The sequence below is a fragment of the Arvicola amphibius genome, chromosome 5, assembly GCF_903992535.2.
Source record: "Arvicola amphibius chromosome 5, mArvAmp1.2, whole genome shotgun sequence".
Lineage (NCBI taxonomy): Eukaryota > Metazoa > Chordata > Mammalia > Rodentia > Cricetidae > Arvicola > Arvicola amphibius.
Genome location: NC_052051.1, coordinates 62,066,221 through 62,082,636, shown reverse-complemented (window position 1 = coordinate 62,082,636; position 16,416 = coordinate 62,066,221). Strand labels below are relative to the sequence as shown.

At 42.6% G+C, this 16,416-nt stretch overlaps 1 protein-coding gene across 3 annotated transcripts in view; it reads left to right on the top strand.

Annotated features, from left to right (window-relative positions):
* Fmn1 (formin 1) overlaps positions 1 to 16,416 on the top strand; it is a 330,990-nt gene that overhangs the window by 158,750 nt on the left and 155,824 nt on the right. The window lies entirely within an intron of this gene.

The window sequence follows — 16,416 nt, the reverse complement described above, 5'->3', positions numbered from 1 at the left end:
CTTCCCTCAGATTGTGTTTTCTTCAATACCTCCATTTCATTTATCAGGTCTTGTACTGTTTCCCTTACCTGTTTGATTGCTTTTTCTTGTTTTTCTTGTTTTTCTTGGGTATCTTTGAGAGATTTATTTATTTAGTCTACCTTTTTGTTTGTCATCTCCATTTCTTTATGGCAGTTTTTTACCTCCTGTTTAAGGTCCTCTATTATTTTCATAAAGTACTGTTTAAGGTCAGTTTCTTCTATATCTTCTGGGGTAGGGTGTTCAATTCTTGTTGTTTCAGGATGTCTGGATTGTGGTGATGTCATGTTGCCTTTCATGTTGTTGGAGGAGCTCCTGCATTGGCGCCTGCCCATCTCTTCCTTCAAAAGGAGCCCGGAGGCGCTTGGTGTCCTAGACCAATCTTTGCTGTGACTGAAACTGGTTGGATCTCCCCAGTGCCAGAGGAGGACCTATTCCTTGCGTCACAATCTGAAGAAGCCCGCACTCCCTTGCAGGAATCCTCAGACCTGCCTGGAGGCCAGAGTCTGACCCCTTTGGGTGGATGGCCTTAGAACAGGAGCAGGACACCTGAGAACACTAGGGAAGGCTTGGGAGAGGCAGGGATGCGAGAAACAGAGACAAGCCTGCAGAGGGAGCTGGGGGGAGGGGGTCTGTGCTCTCTTCCAGGGCAGGTTGCCCCAGGGTCCGCATTCACTCACCAGTTCAGATGGAATGTCAGTGCACAGGATCAGGGATTCCAGGCAGCCCAGGGTCGCCGCCCGGACAAAAGGGGAATACTGGCACTAGAAAGACAGAGATAGGAGGATCCCTGGGGCTTGATGACCAACCAGTATAGTCAACTCTAGTTCAGTGGGAGACCCTGTCTCAAAAACTAAGGTGTAGAATAGCTAAAGAAGACACCACAGTCAAGACTCTGACCTCTAAACGCATGTACACAAAGGTTTCTGTGGACTCGCTCATGCATACATACCTGCAAATTTATCTCATCCATAGAACCAGTTTATTAGACTCTATGGCAGAGGGCAGTGTTCTAAGTCTGTGCTCGAACGTGAGAACAAGCAAAATGGAATGTTCTGTCCTTTACACTAGCTAGTTTTCTTCAGTAGCTACTAAATATGGTAACAGTAAGTTCTATTAGACAGCTCTTTGTAAATATTAGCAATGTGTGAGAGGGAGAAAAACCAACCCTAAAATGGTTATTGCCCTGCGGAGTTTAACAGTCATTAATACGAGCAAACCTTGGCAATCCTACAGTAGAGCAAGGTGAGAGAATCAGCATAGGCAAGGGGCGGGTGGGATCTGCACTTTGAAATGGTGTTTTCAAGGCAAGTCCCATTGGGGAGATAACTTCTGGGTAAGGGCATGAGGATTTAAAAACCAAAAGCCACTAGTCATCTGTAGAACAACTTTGCATCATCAAGCAATCAGGCAGACGTGAGGCCCCATCATACCCCCAGGTAAACACTGTGACCCAAGGAAAGGTGCCAGCTCTTCCTCTCTCCTAATCCCTGAGGTGTGTAGTACAAGATGATATCTGCTATGATGTAGTAAATCTCCCAAAGGCCCATTTGGTAAAACTTTGGTTCCCAGGGTGGTACTACTGGCACCTTTAGGATACAGTGCCAGTAGAAGGTCCCTAAGTCACTGAGGACATACCCTCAATAGGATTGTAGGACCCTAGTCTCTCATCACTTTCAGTGCATGAGGTGGGCAGAGAAGTTGGGTCTGCCGTGTTCTCCTACCCTGATATGCTGCCTTTGCCAAGGACCTGAAGCAAAAAATAGACACAGGATTTTGGCATTAGAACACATGGAATAATGGGTAAAAATAAAGCCCTTTCTCTTTCTACGTTATTTGCTTTAGGAATCCTCAGGTATCTTGTTATTGTGCACAGAAGCTGGCTAATACAAGAGCCTCACATCAAGCCCTTCTGTGATAATGAAATGAGCTCATGTTGTACGTGGTCTGTGGTATGCAATCCATCCACATTCTCTGATGGCTGCTGGCCACATTCTGTGGTGGTTTGCTATGGCCATGTGATGGCTGCTGGCCACGTTCTGTGGTGGTTGCTATGGCCGTCTGATGGCTGCTGGCCACATTCTGTGATAGTTTGCTATGGCCATGTGATGGCTGCTGGCCACGTTCTGTGGTGGTTTGCTATGGCCGTCTGATGGCTGCTGGCCACAGTCTGTGGTGGTTTGCTATGGCCGTCTGATGGCTGCTGGCCACAGTCTGTGGTGGTTTGCCATGGCCATGTGATGGCTGCTATGGCCATGTAATGTGCTGGCCATGTTCTGTGGTGGTTGCTATGGTCATGTGATGGTTTGCTATGGCCATCTGATGGCTGCTGGCCATGTTCTGTGATGGTTTGCTATGGCCATCTGATGGCTGCTGGCCATGTTCTATGGTGGTTGCTTTGGCCATCTGATGGCTGCTGGCCATGTTCTGTGGTGGTTTGCCATGGCCGTCTGATGGAGGCTAGCATGTTCTGTGGTGGTTTGCCATGGCCGTCTGATGGCTGCTGACCACGTTCTGTGGTGGTTTGCTATGGCCATCTGATGGCTGCTGGCCACATTCTGTGGTGGTTTGCCATGGCCGTCTGATGGCTGCTGGCCACGTTCTGTGGTGGTTTGCCATGGCCGTCTGATGGCTGCTGGCCATGTTCTGTGGTGGTTTGCCATGGCCGTCTGATGGCTGCTGACACGTTCTGTGGTGGTTTGCCATGGCCGTCTGATGGCTGCTGGCCACGTTCTGTGGTGCTTTGCATGGCCGTCTGATGGCTGCTGGCTACATTCTATGGTGGTTCGCTATGGCCGCCGCCATTGTCACAGCTCCTTGGCCTTGTTCTGTTAGCAACAGAGTGGTCCTAAGGGCTTGGTGAACCCAGGTTCAGTTGCCTATTGGCTCTGTGAACTTGGAGGGAGTGGTTGTCTTCCTTCTCATATTTTCTCTTTTCTAAAAAATGTAATTGTCATTACCAAATCCACTTGGCCAGGGTGCTGTGAAGCCTATGGGGATCTGAGAGTTTCAAATGTGTGTCAGATTTCTTCCTTCTTATATTATGTGGTGGATCGGGTCTCACATGTCAGTTCATACTCTCTGTTCTGATACAAACATAATTATATTACATGAAATGGGCTGCAACTTACAGAAGAAAAACCAGACATTCCTGATTGTAGTTTTCTGATCCATATTAAAATTTCCCATGGACCTAAAACCATGATCAACAATATTCATCCATAAAGTACACTAGAAATATTCTATCATGAGAAAAATGTGATCTCAATAATTAGGTATGGTAATGAATCATTTTTTTCTTTTTTTAAACTTTTAATTGTGTGTATGTGTTTGTATATGCATTTCTCTGTGTGTATATGTGTGTGTGCATTTGTTTGTGTGAATGTCTGTACCTGCGGAGGCTGGAAGAGGGCCTTGGATCCCTTGGAACTGGAGTTACAGGAGTTATGGGCTCTCCAACATGGGTGCTAGCGTTTAAACCCAAGCTCACTGGAAGGACAGCAAGTGCTCTTAACCATTGATCCATCTCTCTTGTCACAGAATGAATCTTAAGAGTATGTATTACACAGAACAACTGAAGTTCTTCTGTAAGAACAGTACCAGGCAAAAAGTCACTGACAAACCTTGAAATGGATTCCAGGAAAGTTAGATTCTTACAGATAGATGCGGGGATGGGGGTGGGGAGGAGACAGTCTAGCTTTTTAGATGCCATCTATCACTATAAGAAAGGCAGAAGGAAAATCCCTACACTCCTAAGATGCCCTCAGTTTACCTCTGCCAGCAAGGCTTCTCTAACCAGAAACTCTCCAAGTATTGTCTTGTGCAATATCATATTAAATTCTTCTGTGTTTTCCATTTTTTTCTTCAATTGTATTGCTCCATTGCTTCTTCAATTTGTTTCTCTCTGGATGTTTTGGTAACATGTTGTTTCCTCCTAAAATGAATTATTTCTGGTTTTGTAAATGAATATTTGTTTTCAAATCCATTAATATTTGGTCATTCATTCTAGTTTCTTATCTCCTAATTGTGTGCCCATTCAACAGCTGACTTTAATTAAGGCCATTAGTCCCTGATTATTTGTTTTGTTGCTTAGTCTGAAGGAAGGATGTGCTTCCTTTGAACTCTGCAAGTTTGCTCCTTGGTGAGGTTCCATCACCCCACAGAACCTGCGTGCATGTATGCAATGTTTGAGGGTGCGCCACAAATGGAGCCAAACAACCTGGGTCCAGTGGGCTTCCCAGGAGGGGTGGTGTTTGGAGTTTTCAGTGAACGTTGTAGCCTACCTTAAGTTGAGGTTCTAAGTTGTAAAGAAAGTAAAAAGCTAAACCAATGCCAGAAGACTACAAACCTGCCCCTTTGAGCCTGCTCAGCGTCCATGCCTGTGGCCAGATTGCCGTCAAGGCAGATCCCTTGGTCTCTTCTAGAGTCAGATGTCTGTTTTCCTTTCTCCTGAAGTGAAGATAAACATGCCTTTTTAGAGAAATTTCAGCTTGGGAGGGGGCAAATCCTTCAGCATAATCATGAGATGGTTCCCATATGAGAAGACCTCAAGGACACGTGTCAAATAGGCCTTTTTATAATGCCTAAACTGGAGGCAGAACCGTGTGTGCTGGGTATTGAAGCATCTAGCTTTTTGAATTCTGGAAGGAGAGGCTCAGCAAACATCGAGGCAGAAATGTACAAATCTCATAAGTAGACCTGTGCATTCCACATGCATGCTTCAGAAATGATGGACTTTATTGTCCAGTCTGCCGAACTCAGGGGAGAACTTCTAATGTCAAGCTTTCTAATGGTGATTACATTTCCCGTTGTTGATCCTGTCTTACACTAAGACACACATGAATTTTCAAACTGGGCAGTAATCTTGTTCTCCAATCAGAGGTCTAAGAATTAAAAGGAAACCCACTCATAGTGTAGTTCCATTCTCTCATCAGGATATAGAAACCAAGGCTGAAGAAACTTCTAGGACTTTGAGCCTCTCTAACTGAGAAGATGGCACTGCTGAGCATGGGAGAGGACCCACAAGATCTTCAGCACATGTCTGCAGTTCCCTCTTTAATTCACCACACTGTTGATAGCCATAGTTCTCGCTGAGATGATTGAAGTTGATGAACAGGAACAGCCGATGCTAGAGAAGCCAAGACAAGCTACACTTGGTGAAGTCTAAACTGTTTCTTTTCATTGCGAGATTATCCAAAGTGTTCTTTAGTATTCTATTGGGGGGGGGGGAGGATTCAAATTCCTAAAGAAAAATATGTGCCTTGTGTACAATTAGGGCAAAGAAACACATAGATTTCAAGTGTATTGTTTCCCTTGAGTCAGTCCATTGAATTTTGTGTATTAACTATAAAAAAAAAAATCCTAGGCAGGACACTTTGCACACTCAGGTGTTTGCCATCCTCATCATCACATCAGGCCTATCAGCCACTACAAACACAGCAGTAACCAAACTGAGAACCAGAGCACAGAACACAACAGCTGACAATATCACCGCCACTAGGTACAGTCCATTCTGAGCACACTGTCTGCCCACATCAACCTTTTCTGTATAAAACTGAGAATAGCGACTTTCTAACATGACTATTATGGGACTAAAAGGAAATTATAATTATAAAAATACTTGTAGGCATTAATATTAATCTCTTGTTTTATAAACTACTGTCATGTCAAAGGATTGGGAAGAAGATCTTTCCAGGTGTCTTGACACACACTTGTAGTCATGGTACCCGGGAAGCTGAAGCAAGAGGACCATAGGTTTGAGGCTACACTGCCCTATATGAGACTGTGTTTTGTTTTGGTTTTTTAAAAAACAGCCTTAAAAAGAATCTAGAGCCTGCTGGTGGTGGCACAAGCCTTTAATCCCATCACTCGGGGGGCAGAAGTAGGTAGATCTCTGAGTTCGAGACTAGCCTGGTCTACAAGAGCTAATTCCAGGACAGCTAGGAATGTTACACAGAGAAATCCTGTCTTGGGAAAACACACACACACACACACACACACACACGCACGCACGCACGCACGCACGCACGCACGCACACAAGAATGTAGAACATCTCCGGACCATTCTTGTGTTCCATTATTTATAGCTGCATTCCACAACTTTCTGTACTGACACTTCTGGCATTAAGCACTTCATCTCAGGTTGGCTTGCGTTCTCTTTCTTGCACTGTAAAATAAGTGTTTACACTGTTAGTGCACCCGTGTTTACACTCTCCCTAAGTTACATTTGTCCCTGAGCAAGAAGGTCAGCGCTCTGACTGGGTTCCAAGTGTCTGTCTCTATTGTCAGAGCCTCTTTCTCTTGGCCTCTGTCAAGGAGGTCACTACTTTTTGATAAGCTTCCCAGTTATGTTCTAAGCTTGCCTGACAGGAAATCTGTGAGACCCGCCAATATCCTTCTGCTCTTGAGATGCTGTGATCTGACTTTGAATTATGAATCATCTCTGTTTGTTTCCTCTTCTGTGAGATGTATGAAAGCATTCTCCTCCCTCGGTCTCCTTCGTAGATATTTCTTAAGAATTAATGAGATACTGGCTACTTTCTCTGAGCCCTTTTGGAGGAGATGGGCTGGGATGGCTCAGTAGATGATATTCTGTTGAAACTTTCTGGTGCCAAGATCCTTCAGCCTTGATTGTAATTTGGTCACTTTGGCGAGGATTGAGCCTTCAATGCTCAAACCCCAGACTTTGTGTCTCATTGTAGTGGGGAGGGGAGAAGGGTGAAAAGAGAGCATTGCTTGGAAGCCTGAACATAAATTTATAGGGTTTTTATAACCTGTTGCCCTTCCAAGTTTATATTACTCCAGCTTTTGTAACAAAGCTAATTCTCTGCACTGCCTTGGGAAGGTATGTGTGTTATTTCCCCCCTCAGTGTGAGGATAAATTGGCACCTCTTTTAACATTTCTCCTGTGTTGAGTTATTGTGTCCTGAATGCCCATGTGTTGGTCTGCGTCCAGGGAATATTAGTACTGTTCCCAGACCCCGAGTAGATCTGGAATGATCAATTCTTTTTCTGTTCTGCACTTAACAAACCCCTGACTAGCCAGATTTACCCAAAGTGAGAGCCTCTTCTGGACAGGCACCAGCAGAACTCTACTACCTTGTGGTTTTTATTTAGGATTGAGATGACCCCCGAAGTTGGTTTGCACACCTACTTCACCTGTTTGTTTTTTAGAAAGTGGGAAAAACTTATTTATGGGTATTGGTATTTCTTTCAGAACATTGAATCTAAGTATTGTCTTGAGAGTTCAGCTATGTTTCTAAGGTTGGCCATTAAAAGAATAATTTAATCTGGCTTCATAACTCAGGCCAGCTTGTCATCAGTCACTACCTCCCAGAAGCCACAAGAGGGCACCTTAGAATGAGACTCACAGCTAAGTAAGTGTCTTCCACAGCGATGGAAGCCCAGGAGGCCAAATTTCACATCCTATTATCCCCCGTTCCCTGAGCCAAGTGCATATCAGAAAAGCTCCTCAGTGTCTGAGGAGTGAAAACTGTTCCTAAACTGAGCTGCAGAGCTTGGAATGAACGACTGAAGTCGGGAGTGGATGCAGTATGGGACTCGGCTCCTTTGGAACTAACTCCATTCCAGAACCTATCCCGTCTCTCCCATCTCTTTAAAATCTACATAAAGACAGGGAAGAGTTATTTGAATATGCACTTGGGGCTCATCTAATTAAAAAGTACAAGGTGTGATTAGATTCCCGAAGCTATACTAGGAGAAAGCCAGTTAAATACAGTGCTCTTTGTTTTGTTTTTGTAACCTGGAGCCTCATTCATTTACCCCAAGTGTCTAAGATGATAGCCCTGACGAGAGCTGGAGAAGGGATGCGGCTGAGTGGTCATGCTGGGGTATGATGGTGGCAGCAAGTCTTCCAGTTTCCAGATCTAAAGGAGAAGTCTATTGAAGAAGGGAAAGTAATAAGAAAGAGCCTACCCATGTACTTAAATTACAACCCCAGCTCATGTGGATGCTAGGCAGGGCACACCTCTGTGCAGGTAAAGGCACCAATGACCTTTTCACATGCACAGATACTGATGCCCCTGGCAAATGCTTATTATGGTCAGAAGAAATCTCGATGACTTTGTATTTGGGGAGTATTTTCCAGGTGAAGATGATCATGAAAACTCTGACTAGTTTCAGTCGTGACGCCAAGAGGGTTTTTAACAATAGTTTAGTTGCTTGGTGTATATTAACTTAGTTAATTCCACAAGAGCTCAGGAAGATGGTTTCTGCCATTAGTCCCGTTTGCCAGTGAGGAAACTCGAGTATTGAGGGGTTAGGTATCACCCAGCCTGGCATCACACAGCTCATAAGTAGCAGACCAAGGATAGTTCATAATTACGTGAAAACCAGTGCATACATCGTTGACTTCAGGTCCACTTGGCAAAGTCTGAATCGTATCTCCAGTCATTGTAGAGTAATTGTAGACTGCCTTGCTGTCCGTATTTATGGTGTGTAGTTCTGACTGGCGCCAGACAAGAACCAAATACTGGACAAGGCCATGTGACAACTGTCTCACCAATGTCAATAGATGCTCTTTCATTTTTAAGGTTTCCGAGGCTCAGCTGGCTACTGTGCCGATGATGAGAACACTTAGCATCCAGCAGCTCTAATTTGACTTTCTGTGTGAGAGGGCAGCAAGACAAGGAACCCACAGAAACCAACATCTCAGTGCCCCTGGAGCATCCTGCAGACTCGGCTGCGCTAAACCTATGCCATGCTGTATGAGTCACAGGGTACATGGGCCTCAGGTAGTAACTCTGATCTTAATAAGCCCTTTGTTTTTAACAGGTTTATTTTAAAATAAAGTTCCTTCAGGTACCGAGACATCAATTGGCAATCTTTAGAAAATCCCAATGCAGATTTGGGGTCAGAGAGCTTTATGCCTTGAGGATGACTGACTAGGAGTTGCTTTTTTTTTTTTTTTTTAAATCATTTAGCTTTTGTAAGTAACATAGCATCTGAAGAGGAAGTTTTAAACAACTCTTTCCAGGTACAAACTATCAGAACTTACCTGCATGTGGACACCTTGCCTCACAGACATTTGCAGTCAATTGGAGACTTACCCAGCCAATGAACAGCAGAGATTATACTGCAAGCTGAGCTTGCAGACACATTTCCTTCTCTAAAGATGCGCTTTTCGTTCATCACAGCTGTCCTTAAACACACAAAGTGCTTGGCGGTGAAACTGGTGTGCCTTCGCTAGGCTGACCTGGCCCTTCATCACCGGACCATCCTTTAGAAGACTGCAGGTTCCAGAGGCCAAGAGTTCAGGTCACAACAGACAAAGCTGTCCATTTACTTCCGAGGGGAGTCTGGTTTAACGCCAGCTCCATGGCCACACTTGTAATTTTTGATAAAATACCTTTGACCCAGTGCGTGATTTCATTTCGGCCCGACCTAAATTCCCTCCAGCGGAGGCTAATTTGCATGGCTGTAAACACCGACCTTACAAAGCTCACCCACTGCGATAAAAGCCTAAGCAACCTAGACCGCGGGAAACTCCGAAATCCGCCTTTGGTATCCGATGCTGACTCTGAGTCACGCTTCAGCCCGGGAGGCTGCCAGGGAGCAGCAGCTAAGGAAATGTTATTCTGATGGATCTGATTAGAACCGCAAGGTTAGCCATGGTCAATTTAGAAAGACAGTATGAGAAGAAATCATGTGTACAGCCGTGTTCTGGGTCAGTGAGGCCTTGGCCAGAAGTCTGAAAAGCCCCGGTTCTGCCAGGACCCTTATCAGATCTCCTCAGTGGGGTACAAATGGGATTGGAGGTTTAGGGGCCCTCCTGGGAAATGAATGACAAAGGGTATTGGGCTACCAGTGAGTCATGCTGGATTCCAGCTGCATTCCTTACCTGCCAGCCCCTTTCAAGGGAGTGCTGGAGCCCCCCCCCCCTTCCCCCGAGTTGCCCGGGTTCACTGGAGAACCACCTCTCATCCTCTGGGCACTGGCTAGAAGGTGGAAAGGCTAATTTGACAAGGCCGTGAGGCTCTCTGCTGACCCCCAGAAGCAGCCAGATGGAACCTATTGGGCATTTTGATCCCTTCCTTTACCACAACAGTGGTTTAATTGGGATCTGGCTCCAGGCCTTACAAAATAACCTGAGTTTTAGTGTTTTCATCTTCATTAATTAACTTTTATGCCAGGTGCCTTATTAAGTCACATTAAGGTGTTTTGCATGTGCAAAATATCCTAGGTGAGAAGGAAGTCTCGAGAGCAGTGGAAACCTAAAGTCCCAGGTTTCATTCCCCATCTGGTTATCACATTGCTCTTCAGTCCCTCACTCTGTCAACTTCCTCAGTCTGAGATAGTGGTTCTCAGCCTGGGGGCTGTGACTCCTTTAGAGGGGTCAAACGACCCTTTCCCGGGGGCTGCATATCAGACATTTACATTAAGATTCATAACAGTAGCAAAATTATTGTTATGAAGGCGCAACAAAAATTGTGGAACTGCATTAAAGGGTCACAGCATCAGGAAGGTTGACCAAAGCCAGCTTAGGACAAGCCTGGAACCCAGCTTTGAAGCATTGCTCTTCACATGACTATTGCATTCTTGTCAGTTCTGGGGACGTAGAGAGCTTCCGCCTGGGGTGTGGTTCTCCTTTTCTCTGTCCAGCTCAGGAACGTAATTGTGACTAGCAACTCTGGGATAAGGCACATTAATGAACAACGAGAGATGCATTTAAAATGAGGCCAAAGAAAAGCCACAGTGCTTAAGCTGGGGCTGATTATAAATAGATTGCTCTGCGCTCCAATCTTACTAATGGAAAAACTGAGACAGTGAGATGATTGCTTGGGGAAGAATGTGATTCAAAATGCGGCGGTGAGATGCCTACAGCATACTGTCTTTAGAAGGCATTAGGAAGACACTGGAGAAACTGGGCCTTAGGATGTTTATGTGAGACTCAGCCTTGTAGAGGCTCAGCCATTGAATCGCCACCTATGAAAGTCTTGGGCCTCTGAGACTGAATATGCTTGGAGAAGGAGCTGGAACTCGGAGCAGTACCCAGTACCTATAGGCTGAGATCTGTGTGTCTGCCCAGAGCAACAGGAAGTCATTGGCAAGGCTGTGGAAGAGGCCCGAGTACATGTGTACCACCTTGTGCTTTCTCTAGCAAGCCCAAAGCGATAAGAGACGTGGGTAGACTAAGAATAGAGGGTCTTGAGAAACATCTGTTCTTTTCTACGGGGCCAGTCTGTTATCTTCTTAAGGCTCATAGGTACATGTTGTCTGCATGAGATGTCCTCTGGGTTCCATTGTATTACCAAAATTACCAGGAGAAAGAACAACAGCAGCAATAATGATAACCTCTTTAGTGCCATCCCAGAGGATAGATAGCAGGGTTGAGTTAAAATCAGATGGTTGATCTCTCACTTAGTGATTCTTGGGTCCCACTGGCTCAGCAGAAATCCATTTTGCTATATCTTTGTGTTTGTATGGGACCTGCTGGGGCCCAACTATGCAACTAAAGTGAAGGAATTTCAGTCAGGTGCTGGAGGATGGATGCCCTCTGTGCCAAAAGAAAATGATGGGATAGGTAACAGGATGTGCCCCTGCGTCTTAGCACTGTTTTTAGTTGACTTTCATGGTAGCCCATGTCCGCGGCAAAGTGTCACATAGTCGGAGTTTGGCAGGTAACATGCCATGACCTCCTTCAGGCTTTGTAGACCACGGTGCCCTTTAAACAAACAATGCAAACATATAAGTAAAATGACTGATTTAGGGGATGGTGAAACCCTTAAGTATGATGCTTTCCTAGGCTAAGTTCTCTATTAACAAGTATACTGAATTAACTGCATGTTTATGCAGGTTTTTTGTTTGTTTTGTTGTTGTTATTGTGTTATTGTTGTTGTTGTTGTTGTTGTTGTTGCAGGGTTTTGAGGTAGGGCCTCATTCAGACTGGCTTAGAATTTTTATGGATCCTCTTTCCTTGGCCCCTGAAGTTCTAGAATTACAGGTGTGAAGCACTAAGCCTGGCAAGTCAAGACTTTGTTTTGAAGTAATTTTAGAAACCATAAGAGAGAACACTGCAAATCCCCACAGATGATAAGGACTTTCCCACATAGCCTTCATTCACTCATGATCAGTTGCACGTTTCAATATAAAAACGCTTTTATTTACAAAAATTATAATCATCAGTACTAGTCCTGGGTTAAGAAATTAATTATAGAGGAATTTGGAGAATAGTTACTACAAAAGAATTAAAAATACTAGATATGAAAGTTCGAAGGTGAAATTGAAATGTACGGTTGTGAATATTTAAACCAGATAAGGTAAAGATTAAAAAAAAGTGAAGTTTCCAAACTTAATAGCCAGAGGAAAACAAATAAAAACCCAAAGAAACTAAAAGGAAATTTTGAGTTAACAACAGAAAACTGTTTTTGCAAGTTTTAGGTTCATAAGGATGAGCTGTGTATGTTTAAAATGAGATGGAAATGGGAATCTTAGAAAATCTAAACACAGCCCAGAATATCAATACAGACAATGGTTTAATTTAAAACTGCAACAGTATTCAAAAACTCGGCAGAACTGGACAAAATGAACAAGTAACAAATGCTGGGAAGTAAGAGTCCAGGTCACTCCAGATGCAGGAGAGGTATATGTGGCAGATCGTGGGCCAGCCCCTGCCAGTAAATGAAATAACATGAAGTAACTCCTTAGAAAGTATCAACTATCAGAACAGCCAAGAAGAAATAAGGCACCTGGATGGCTCTATAAATATTAAAGAAATTAGATTAGTAACTTCAAATCATCACACAGAGCATGGGCCAAGGCCAGGTGGCTTTATTGCTCCCAACTTTCCCTAGAAGTGGTGCTTCAGGGAATCGAGCATCATGTTAATGTCATTGATAACATCCGTGTCCTTGATGGCACTAGCAGACAAGAACACAAAGGTCAGATACAGGGAAAACCACAAAGGTAGAAACAGAGGCCCTAGCCAGAATATCAACAAGCAGAATACAGCATGGTATAGAAACTGCTTGGTGATTAATGTGACTTGTTTCAGACAGGAAGGTTTGATTCAAAATTATAAAATGCTTTTATAAATTAGTGGGTTGTTAATAGTTTAAAGGAAGAAAAATAATAGGGTTATCAAAAAAGATGATGTAAAAACATTTGTTTAAATGTGATTATGATTTACAATGAAATTTATAGCTAACTATGAATGGAAGAGAACATAGTTAGTGTTCAACAAAGTGTTTATTAAAACGGTATAAGATAAAGGCATATTTGATGAGAATTTTAAAGTTTTCTTTTTCAAATCAAAGCGAAACAGGAACACCTACGTCTAGTGCTTTTTTTTTTTTTATGATTGTGGTAGAGATCCAATCCAGTGTTGTCAGACAGAGGAATGATAAATAAGCTGTGTGGCAAAGACAAAGATAAAGCAGTGAGTCAGGCAGTAGTGGCGCACATCTTTAATCCCAGCACTTGGGAAGCAGAGGCAGACAGATCTCTGTGAGTTTGGGGTCAGCCTGGTCTACAGGATAGCCAGGATTACACAGAGAAACCCTGTCTCAGAAACCTAAGAAGAAAAAAGAGAAAAGAAATGAAACAGTGTTGTTTATAGAGATGACTTTTCTATGAAGAAAACCCCTTTCTGTTGAGTTCAACATTAACATATGAGAATATTATGTATTACCAATAAGAAACTTGGCATTTTAATTATAAAAATACTATTATAGGAACATTAATTACCTTAGGATAAATCCTAGCAAATAGACATGATTAATATAGAAAATATTGCCTTAATTGAAAGCATTTAAACAGTCTAAACAAAAGGAGAAAGGCATATTATCATCACGAAGGACAAGTATTCTTCAAAGTACTCTGGTCAGAACAAATAGGATTATTTGGTATTTAAGGATTTAACTCTAAAATTTATATAGAAGACAAAAATTCAAAACTAACAAAAACTCCAATAAATAAAATTAAAAAACTGAGTGAAAGACCCCCATCTACTTTATGTTAAGAAAAATAATGTCACTCGAGAGGCAGAGGCAGGCAGATCTCTGTGAGTTCAAGGCCAACCTGGTCTATAAGAACTAGTTCCAGGACAGGCTCCAAAGCTACAGAGAAAACCTATCTCCCTGTCTCAAAAAAACAAACAAAAGGAAGGAAGGAAAGAAAGAAAGAAAGAAAGAAAGAAAGAAAGAAAGAAAGAAAAAATAATAATGTGAGATTTAGGAGGATACCACAGAAATCTAGTAGTTGGTACAAGAAAAACGATGGTTCAAAAAAGGAGAGGGCTATCTGAGCATATGTAAGAATATGTCCATGAGAAATGTGGTGTCTCAAATCCATGTGCAAAATCAACTACTCAAAGAGGTATTTTAAAAGATATATATATTGTGTGAAAGGAAATAAAATGAAGCCCAGCCTCCCTTAATGAAAAAAAGACAATTATAGATCAGGGTCAGAATGAGAATGGAAAACATTGTTTTATAAAAGAATATAGATTCATGCCTCCTAGCATCATGTGGAAAAGATTAAAAAAAAAACCTTAACAAAAGAGGAAAGATGATCACATTAAGATAATGCTTGCTTGTGAATAAATTCTACAGAGTGGGACTGGAGAGATGGCTCAGCAGTTAAGAGCACTGGTTGCTCTTCCAGAGGACCTGGGTTCAATTTTCAGCACCCACATGGCAGCTCAGAACTGTCTATTACTCCATTCCAAGGGATCAAGGGATCAAGCATACTCACACAGATATACATGCAGGCAAAACACCAATGCACATAAAATAAAAATAAATAATTTAAAAAAATTCTACAGAGTGTGAAAATTAAGCCACAACCTTGGAAAGCACATCTGAAATTCATACACCCAAATTCACATGTTCTAACGTATATATAGAACTCTTACAGATCACTAAAAAATATTCCACTTCCAATAGAGAGGTGCTAAAGGGTCTGAGCAGCAAAAAGACTCAGCAGGTAAAGGTACTTGACGCCGAGCCTGAAGACCTGTTTTGATTCCTAGAATTTTCACAGTGGATGACAGGAACAGAGTCCCACATGTTGTTCTCTGGCCACACAGTGTGCCACTGCATGTGCACACCCCCACACAGACATGTACACTAAAAAATAATAAATAAATTTGGCCAAGTTTATGGAATGAATTGCCAATAAACTTGAGAAGATGATCAACAGTCAGAAAATATAAAACAAAGCTAAACTGAAGTCCATTGAAGACCATAGGCCTGGAAAAGAATGGAAAAAATCTAGTTCTGAAATGCTTGGAGTGCCAAGAAGCATATAACTCCACTTACAGCTAACATCATTCAAGTGTTTCTTATGCCGGAAGGCAGTGTGGCTCTGCCTAATTAATGTGAACCTATACACTCCCTGGGTTCAGATCTTCAGACATTTGTACCGGGAAACATACATGAAAATGTTTGTGAAACCTTTGTCAAAGGAAAAATGTAAAAATAGCAGCAATGTTCACCAATGCTAGGATGGATAAATGAGCTCTGTATATATATTCAGAGTATAGAAGGCTATATAGCTTTCCTTCATTCACTCCAATAGTTTCCCTAGTCTTTGTATTCCAGGATGGTGTTTAGCACAGTTGGTCTCTAACTAGCAAGTTTCCACAAGGGCTGAGGTAGCCAGCGTGTGCCACCATGTCCAACTACAGTGATGATTCTTTTTTTTTTTTTTTTTTTTTTTTTTTTTTTTTTTTTTTTGGTTTTTCGAGACAGGGTTTCCCTGTAGTTTCTAGAGCCTGTCCTGGATCTAGCTCTTGTAGACCAGGCTGGTCTCGAACTCAGAGATCCGCCCGCCTCTGCCTCCCGAGTGCTGGGATTAAAGGCGTGCGCCACCACCGCCCGGCTACAGTGATGATTCTTAAATATCACATTCAGTAAAATATTTTCCAAAGAAAATTTACGTTGCTCTAAAGTTCAAGAATAAGAAAAGTTAAAAAATTTTACAGGATTATGTATTTGTGGCAAATAAGCTTTTTAAAAAGAATAAAAGCAAACTAAATTCTAATTAGAAAAAGGTTTCATAATTGCTATTTATGTATAATAAATGGAATATGTGGCTGTCTTATATGAAATTTAGTAGGAAAGATGGGCCATGTTCCAAGGTATTATGGTTTTGGATTTCTTAAGGTGATATATATTTCAAGCAGTAGAACACAAGATGCTTGGGTGACTGTACAAATCACCTACCATGTGCTTATTATGAGTTAGTCCATTTGAAGAAATCTTAAGGCACTTGCACTTGTGATTCTGGGGCCAGTAGATTAGAGGCTTGCTCCGGTAATGGTGCTAAATAGAGATCATGGAACCCACTCCTTTCACAGGAAGACTGGCCAGGCAGTCTCCCTACTGTACTATAGTAAGAAGGACCAATTAGGTGGCAGTGTTCAAGATCCACACTGCA